General features: G+C 35.6%; 1 long non-coding RNA gene across 1 annotated transcript; it reads right to left on the bottom strand.

The window, feature by feature from the left end:
* Positions 1-1,181: 1,181 nt before the first annotated feature.
* Positions 1,182-5,515, bottom strand: LOC308057830. The gene is made up of 3 exons (XR_013925480.1): positions 5,495-5,515; positions 1,249-4,766; positions 1,182-1,196 (listed from the first exon to the last, which is right to left on the bottom strand). It is a non-coding gene; the product is annotated as an uncharacterized lncRNA (long non-coding RNA).
* Positions 5,516-8,176: the final 2,661 nt, after the last annotated feature.

Genomic DNA, 8,176 nt, shown 5'->3' with positions numbered 1-8,176 from the left:
TTGCCTTTGGGGAGTGCTGTTCATGTTTTCTTCATGGCTTTGCAGAGGAGAAAATCCATGAATACACAGCCTTGCTTGAATTGATCTTGCTGGAAAGTGGTTGAAAGCTTATTGCTGCCCCGTCTTGCAAATGGCATACATTCTGGTTCTGATTTGATGGGCAGCGTGTCGGCTTGTCAGATAACTGTAGAACGATTCAATTGCTCAAAGCAGCAATGCTGATAGGGAGAGTTTACATACTTCCTTGCACAAAGCAGTACCGGGCTTTTTTCCCTCTGCGTGTGTTTCTGTGCAGACATGTGCGTGAAACACAGGTGTCTCTCTGTGCCACAGGTGGGACTGATGACAGCTTTTCATTTCATTTCAACTAGAATTTAAACAAAGATTCTGCCTGCAAAAGAATTTGAGCAGCTGCCCTTGTTTCCCAGAGCAAGCATCCAAGTGCTAGAGAGCAGTTTGCAGGATCAGAACCTGAGCCTGCTCTGGGTGGTAAATCCTCAGGAGAGGAAAGAGAAACCCCGATTTTTTCAATACAGATCTAGTTCCCTTAATATTTTGAGCAGCAGAGGGGGGTGAGATGGGGCGGTGTGGTGACAGGAGAGGGACAGGAGAGGGACAGAGGAATGAAGAGAACAGGGGTGGATCTGGGCAGGGAGTGGAGGAAGGAAACCCCTGCTGAAGAGTCAGCAAACCATGAAGTATTCCTATGTGCTAAATTTCATCACACTAGCCTGTTTCCACAGCAAAGACTCCAAAGTTACCCAAAGAAACAAGGAAAAGAGCAATTGGTACTAGTGATGGCAAACACGATGGAGTTCTTGGCAGCATGAGGAAATAGATAACTACTGTAGGAAGTTCAATGACCTAAACTGATGGAAATAAATCTCTGAAACATTTAGGGCAGCTATTGCGTAATTTTTATGTCTGTCTGACTATATATCGATCGATCAATCGATCGATCTTGCAGAAGACCCAGTTGCAAGACCCTACAGTAATATACCTCTGTTCCTGGTAATAATACTTAGCCCTAAGACTCAACCTTAAGACTCAATATTAAAACTCAACCTTAAGACCTAACCCTGAGACCTAAATTTAAGACTTAAGCTAAGACTTAACCCTAAGACATAATCCTAATACCTAACCCTAACACCTAACCTAAAGACCTAACCCTAGAGACTGAACTCTAAGACTTAACCCTAAGACTCAACCCTAAGACTTAACCTTAACACTAAACCTTAACACTTAAACCTAAGACTTAACCCTAAGACCGAACCTAAAGACTTAACCCGAAGACATAACCTTAATACATAACCTTAAGAATTAACCATAAGACTGAACCCTAAAGACTCAACCTTAAGACGTAACCCTAAGACTTAACCCTATAGACTTAACACCAAGACTTAACCCTAAGAATTAACCCTAAGACTTAGCCCTCAGACTTAACCTTAAGCCTTAAATCTAAGACTTAACCCTAAGACTTTTTCCTGACTCAGTCCTAAGACTTAACCATAAGACTTAACCTTAAGAATTAACTTAAAACTTAACCATTAGATCTATCCCTAAGACTTAAACCTAAGAACTAACCCTAAGACCTAACCATAAGAATTAACTCTAAGATTTATCCTTAAGACTTAATGCTAGGACTTAACCTTAAGATTTAATCTTAAAACAGCCAGAAGACATAATCCTAATACCTAACCATAAGGCCTAACTCTAAGACTTAAGCCTAAGACTTAACTCTAAGACTGAATTCTATAAACTTATCCCAAAGACTTAACCCTAAGACTAAATCTTAAGACTTAACCCTAACACCTAAACTTAAGACTTAAGCTAAGACTTAACCCTAAGACTTAATCCTAATACCTAACCCTAAGAGCTAACCTAAAGACCTAACCCTAGAGACTGAACTCTAAGTCTTAACCCTAAGACTCAACCTTAAGACTTAACCCTAAGACTAAATTGTAAGACTTAGCCCTAAAACTTAACCCTACATATAACCTTAAGACTTAACCCTAAAACTTGACCCTAAGACTCAACATTAAGACTTAACACTAAGACCTAACCCTAAGACCTAAAATAATGACCTAACCAGAAGACTGAACCCTAAGACTTAACGTTGAGACTTAACCATAAGACTTAACGCTAAGACTTAACCCTAAGACCTAAACGTAAGACTTAGCCTTGAATCTTAATCCTACGACTTAAGCCTAAGACTTAACCCTAAGACTTAAACTTAAGACTTATACTTAAGACTTAAACCTAAGACTCAATCCGTAAGACTTAACCCTGAGGCTTAAGCTTAAACTTAACCCTGAGACTTAATTCTAAAACATATCCCCAAGACTTAACTCTAAGACTTAAACCTAAGACTCAATCCATAAGATTAAACTTAAAAATTAACCTTAAAACTTAACCCTGAGGCTTAACCTTAAACTTAACCCTGAGACTTAACCTTAAGACTCAAATTTAAGACTTGTCTCTAAGACTTAACCCTGAGACTTAAATCTAAGACTTAACCTTAAGACATAACCCTGAGACCTACCCTTAGGACTGATCCCTAAGTCTTAACCCTAAGACTACACCTTAAAACTTAACATTAAGACTTAACCCTAAGACTTTACCTTAAGACAGAACCTTACGACTTAACACTGGGACTTAACCCTGAGACTTAACCCTGAGACTTAAATCTAAGACTAAACCCTAAGACTTAACACTAAAACTTAACCTTAAGACATTACGACTCAACCTTAAGATTTAAGCCTAAGCATAACCATAAGATTTAAACTTAAGATTTGACACTAAGAATTAACACTAAGATTTATCCCCAAGACTTAACCCTGAGACTTAAACCCCAGACTTAACCTTAAGACATAACCCTAAGACATAAACCTGAGACTTAAGCATAAGACTTAACCTTAAGATTTACCATTTTGACTTAACCCCAAGACTTAATCATAAGACTTATCCTTAAGACTTCATCGTAAGACTTAACCCTAAGACTTAATGCTAAGGCTTAACCTTAAGGATCAACCTTAAGACTTAACCCTAAGACTTAAACTTAAGACTTATCCCTAAGACTTAACCCTGAGACTTAAACCTAAGACTTAACCTTAATACCTAACCCTAAGATGTAACCTTAATATTTAAGATTAAGATTTAACCTGAAGACTTAAACCTAAGATATAACCCTAAGAACTAACCTTAAGACTTAACTTTAAGACTTAACCCTATGACTCTAACCTTAAGACTCAACCCTGAGACTTAAACCTAAGACTTATCCATAACAATTAAGCCTAAGACTTAACCCTAAAACTTAACCTTAAGGCTAAACCTTAAGACTTGACGTTAAGACTTAAATTTAAGACTTAACCCTAAGACTTAACCTTAATATTTTACCCTAAGACTTAACGCGAAAGCTTAACCCTAAGACTTAACCCTAAAGACTTAACTATAAGACTTAACCCTAAGTCTTAACCTTAAGACTTAACTTTAATATTCAAACTTAACACTCAACCTTAGGACTTAACCTTATAACTTAACCCTAAGACATAACATTAAGAGGTAACCGTAAGACTTAACTCTAAGACTTAACCTGACACTTAACATTAAGACTTAACCCTAAGAAATAATCCTAAAACTTAACCCTAAGGATTAACATAAGGACATCACCTTAAGACTTGATCCTAAGGCTTCACCTTAAGACTTATCCCTAAGACATAACCCTAAGACGTAAATTTAGGACTTAACCATAAGACTTACCCCTAAGACTTAATACTAATACTTAACCTAAGACTTAACCCTGAGACTTAACCTTAAGACTTAACCCTAAGATTTAACTTTAAGACTTACCCCTAAGACTTATCCCTGAGACTTAACCCTAAGACTTATCCCCAAGACTTAACCTTAAGACTTATTATTAAGACTTAAATTTAAGACTGAATCTTAAGACATAATACTAAGGCTTAACCTTAAGATTTATCCCTAAGACTTAACCCTGAGAATTTAATATAAGACTGAACCTTAAGACGTAACCCTAAGACTTAACACTATAACTTAACCGAAGACAACACTAAGACTTAAATTTAAGACTGAACTTTAAGACTTAAACTTAAGACTTAAACTTAAGAATTAAACATAAATCTTAACCCTGACACTTAACCCTAAGACGTATCCCAAAGACTTAAACTTAAGACTTAACCCTAAGACTCAAAGCCTAGGACTTAAGATTTAACCTTAAGACTGAACACAAAGACTTAACCCTAAGACTTAAATTTATGAGTTAACCTTAAGACTTAACACTAAGACTTAACCTTAAGACATAACCAGAACACTTAAATTTAAGACTTAACCTTAACACTTAACCGTACGACTTAACCTTAAGATTTAACCCTAAGACTTAAATTTAAGACTTATCCTTAAGACTTAACCCTAAGACTTAAATTTAGGTCTTAACCTTAACAGTTAACCCTAAGATATAACCCTGAGACTTAACCTTAAAACTTAACCCTAGGACTTAAATTTAAGACTTAATCTTAAGACTTATCCCTAAGACTTAACCCTGAGACTTAAACCTAATACTTAATCTTAGAGACTTAACCCTTAGACTTAACCTTAAGGCTTAACGCTAACACTTATAATTAAGACTTGAGCTTAAGACTTAACCTTGTGACTCAACCTTAAAAACTGAACCTGAGACTTAACCCTAAGACTTAATATTAAGACATAACCTTAAGACTTAACCGTAAGACTTAACTCTTAAGATTAACCTTAATTCTTAACCTTAAAACTTAACCCTAAGACTGAACTCTAAGACTTAAGCCTTACACTTAAACTTAAGACTTTATCTTAAGTCTTTACTCTAAGGCTTATCCCTAAGACTTCATCCTATCTTAACTTAAGACTTACCCCTGAGACTTAAACTTAAGACTTAACCCTGAGACTTAAAGATTTTAACACTAAGAATTGACCCTAGGTCTTAAATTTAAGACATAACATTAAGACTTAACCCTAAGACTTAACCTTAAAACTTAACCCTGTGACCTAACCCTAAGACTTAACATTAAGACTTAACCTTAAGACTTAACCGAAAGATTTAACCTTAAAAATCAACCCTAAGACTCAACATTAAGACTTAACCCTAGGACTTAACACTAACACTTAACCCTGAGACTTAGCCTTAAGAAGTAACCCTAGGACTTAACCCTGAAACTTAACCTTAAAACTTTAACACTAAAATTTAAGACTTAACCTTAAGACTTAACCCTGAGATTTAACCTTGAAAGACTTAACCCTAGGACTTAAATTTTAGACTTCACCCTAAGACTTAACCCTAAAAGTTAACCTTAAGACTTAACCCAAAGACACAACCCTCATACTTAATGTTAAGACTTCACCTTAAAACTTACCCCTAAGACTTACCCCTGAGACTTAATCTTAAAGATTTTAACCCTAAGAATTAACCCTAGGTCTTAAATTTAAGACTTAACCCTAAGACTTAAACATAAGACTTAACCCTAAGACATAACCCTGAGACTTAACCCTAAGACTGAACCCTAAGACTTAACCTTAAGACTTAACCCTAAATCTTAACCCTGAGATTAACCTTGAGACTTAACCTTAAGACTTATCCCCAAGACTTAAAATTAAGACTTAAACTTATGACTTAACCATAAGACCTAACCCTGAGATTAAATCTTAAGACTTTAACCCTAAGACTTAATAATAATACTTAACCTTAAGACAAAACCCTAAGACTTAACCCTAAGACATAAACCTAAGACGTAAACTTAAAGATGTAACTATAAGTCTTATCCTTAAGACTTAACCCTAAGACATAACTCTAAGACTTAGTCTTAAGTCTTAACCCTAAAACTTAACCCTAAGACTTAACCCTAAGATTTAACCATAAGACTTCACCTTAAGACTTAACCTTAAGATTTAACCTTAAGACTTAACCCTAAGACATAACCCTGAGACTTAACATTGAAACTTAGCCTTGAAACTTAACCCTGAGACTTAACCCTAAGAATTATCCCCTGTTGCGACGGAGGGAAGACACAGTCACTCAATATGAGTGATCAGCAGACTTCGTTTATTGTCCCTTACAGTCACCTTTTATGCCTTCTTATAATTAGCTCATACATATTACAAAAGTTAAGCTCATTATTGGTTAGTTGCCTAAATACCAAGCCCACCCCTAGTTTCTTTTCTGTAGTTATCTGTTCCCACCTGCAACATTCTTTTCCCACCAAAATCTTCCTGTTATTGTGTAACTTTTGCTTTACTTCAGATAAGCTGAGAGCGATGTGCATTTTTGTCCAGCCAGCTGGACTATGTCTATGAGACCTTTTTCAGCTAGCCAGTTATCCACAATTCCCCCGTTTTTATTTTGGGCGACATAGGCTTGGTTGACCATTTTCAATAACAGTGTTTTAACACAGGAAAATACACGGCCAACTTATAAAATCTCAGTTCAGAAGTATAATTCCAGAAATACTTGAAAAATAAAGTTAGCTTGAAGCTTTAATTTAGATGCTCTTTTCTGTTCCAGTGATATAAAAAGTTTAAAAAATTCAAAGGTAATTTTAAAGTTCTGAACATGGACTAATGCAAGCTCAAAACCCAAAAAGAAACCAAACTGATGTTTGACTAGGAATATTTGCAAATACTTTAGTGGAAAATCCCTGACCATTAACAATTTTCTGTCCAAATAACAACTGCCCTTATGCAACCAACCAGTCCATACATTTTCTGAAGAATACCTCATTGATATCGAAGAATTAACAAAGGGAAAAAATTAGTTCTAAGCTATATACATTCATAAGTGGATTTTTCAACAGTTACATACAGATTTACACACTAAGCCATAATGGCTTGTAGGTGATACACACAAGAAGAGTACCTTGCTTATCTGTCTGAATGTCTATGCTAAATTTGACAACTATGCCACAAGCCAAGCCTACATGGGTGCTGTGTGTTATGCACGTTCCTTAACAAACAGAAGTATAATAGACAAATTCCCAAGATCTAGTCCCCAACCTAATTATATTATTTTGTAGCCAATTAAGGAAAATAACACAAATGTGCATATCTACGTGTGCACACACCTTTTAGTTCAGAACCAATCTGTGATAAAAGGCCTTAGCCTTATGGCATCATCGAATCTTAACGAGTACAGTAATTAAAAATGCAGTCTTACTGTAAGTGCGATTTATGCTGACATTCCCTCAAATGCTACACGTGAGTATTTCTCACTCAACTGCCTCAAGTTAAAATAGTAGTATTTGTTAATATGTATTAAAAAATCATCAATTCTCTACAATAGCAGTTGACTTCCATAACACTATGTAAGCAAAAGAGGCTTAAGATGGGTTTTCTGAATACTAACAATTTATTTTAGACTGTCTAAACTCAGGTCTTGAAAGATTTCACTCTGCCAGACATAGAAACACTGTTGCACTCCAATTGTGATATCCCTTTTCCCAAGTTGTCGCATGCACATCTCGCTCAAGCAACATTATTGTCAAAGTTTCTCTTTGCTACATAAATGCATATTGCACTTGTAGATATAAAAGACAGCACCCTTACTTAGATTATTACCTTATTACCTCATAACTCTTAGTATACCTTGTATCTCTGATTTCATCACTTCAAAAATTCACCAGTAGCAGATAAAACCACAGCATCAGACTAAACTACACCTTAACTGCTGATTCAAATAAGGGCATTCTCTTCAGATATGCCTAATGCTTACAAATAATTTTGGCTGGTTTTGATCAAAAAACTATTATTACAATAATGATCAAAAATAATAATCCCGTTTGCAAAATGCCTTTAAGCCAGCCTCCTAGTCCCAACCAATTTCCACATTCAGAATACAGCATAAATACAGAATACAGAATAAATTATCTCCATCAAGGCAAAAAGGCTTCTCTTTAAGCACAGAGATGTTTGCTAGTTCAAGGCAGAAACCCATTTCTTGTAGAGGACATCTGAAGCACTTTTTTTTTTTTTTTTTTTTGTGGGTTTGTAATCAGTTCCGTATTTTTCCTTGAGAAGCTTAAGCTGTTCCTCTTGTTTCAGGAGTGTTTTCAACTCTGATTTGTCGAATAGGTCCGTATTTCCCAAACATATCGTACATTTCCTCCACTGTGATTTTATACAGCAGGTTCCGAAT

Source organism: Falco punctatus, assembly GCF_963210335.1.
Source record: "Falco punctatus genome assembly, contig: scaffold_46, whole genome shotgun sequence".
NCBI classification, from domain to species: Eukaryota; Metazoa; Chordata; class Aves; order Falconiformes; family Falconidae; genus Falco; species Falco punctatus.
This window is presented reverse-complemented; position numbering and strand designations above follow the sequence as displayed.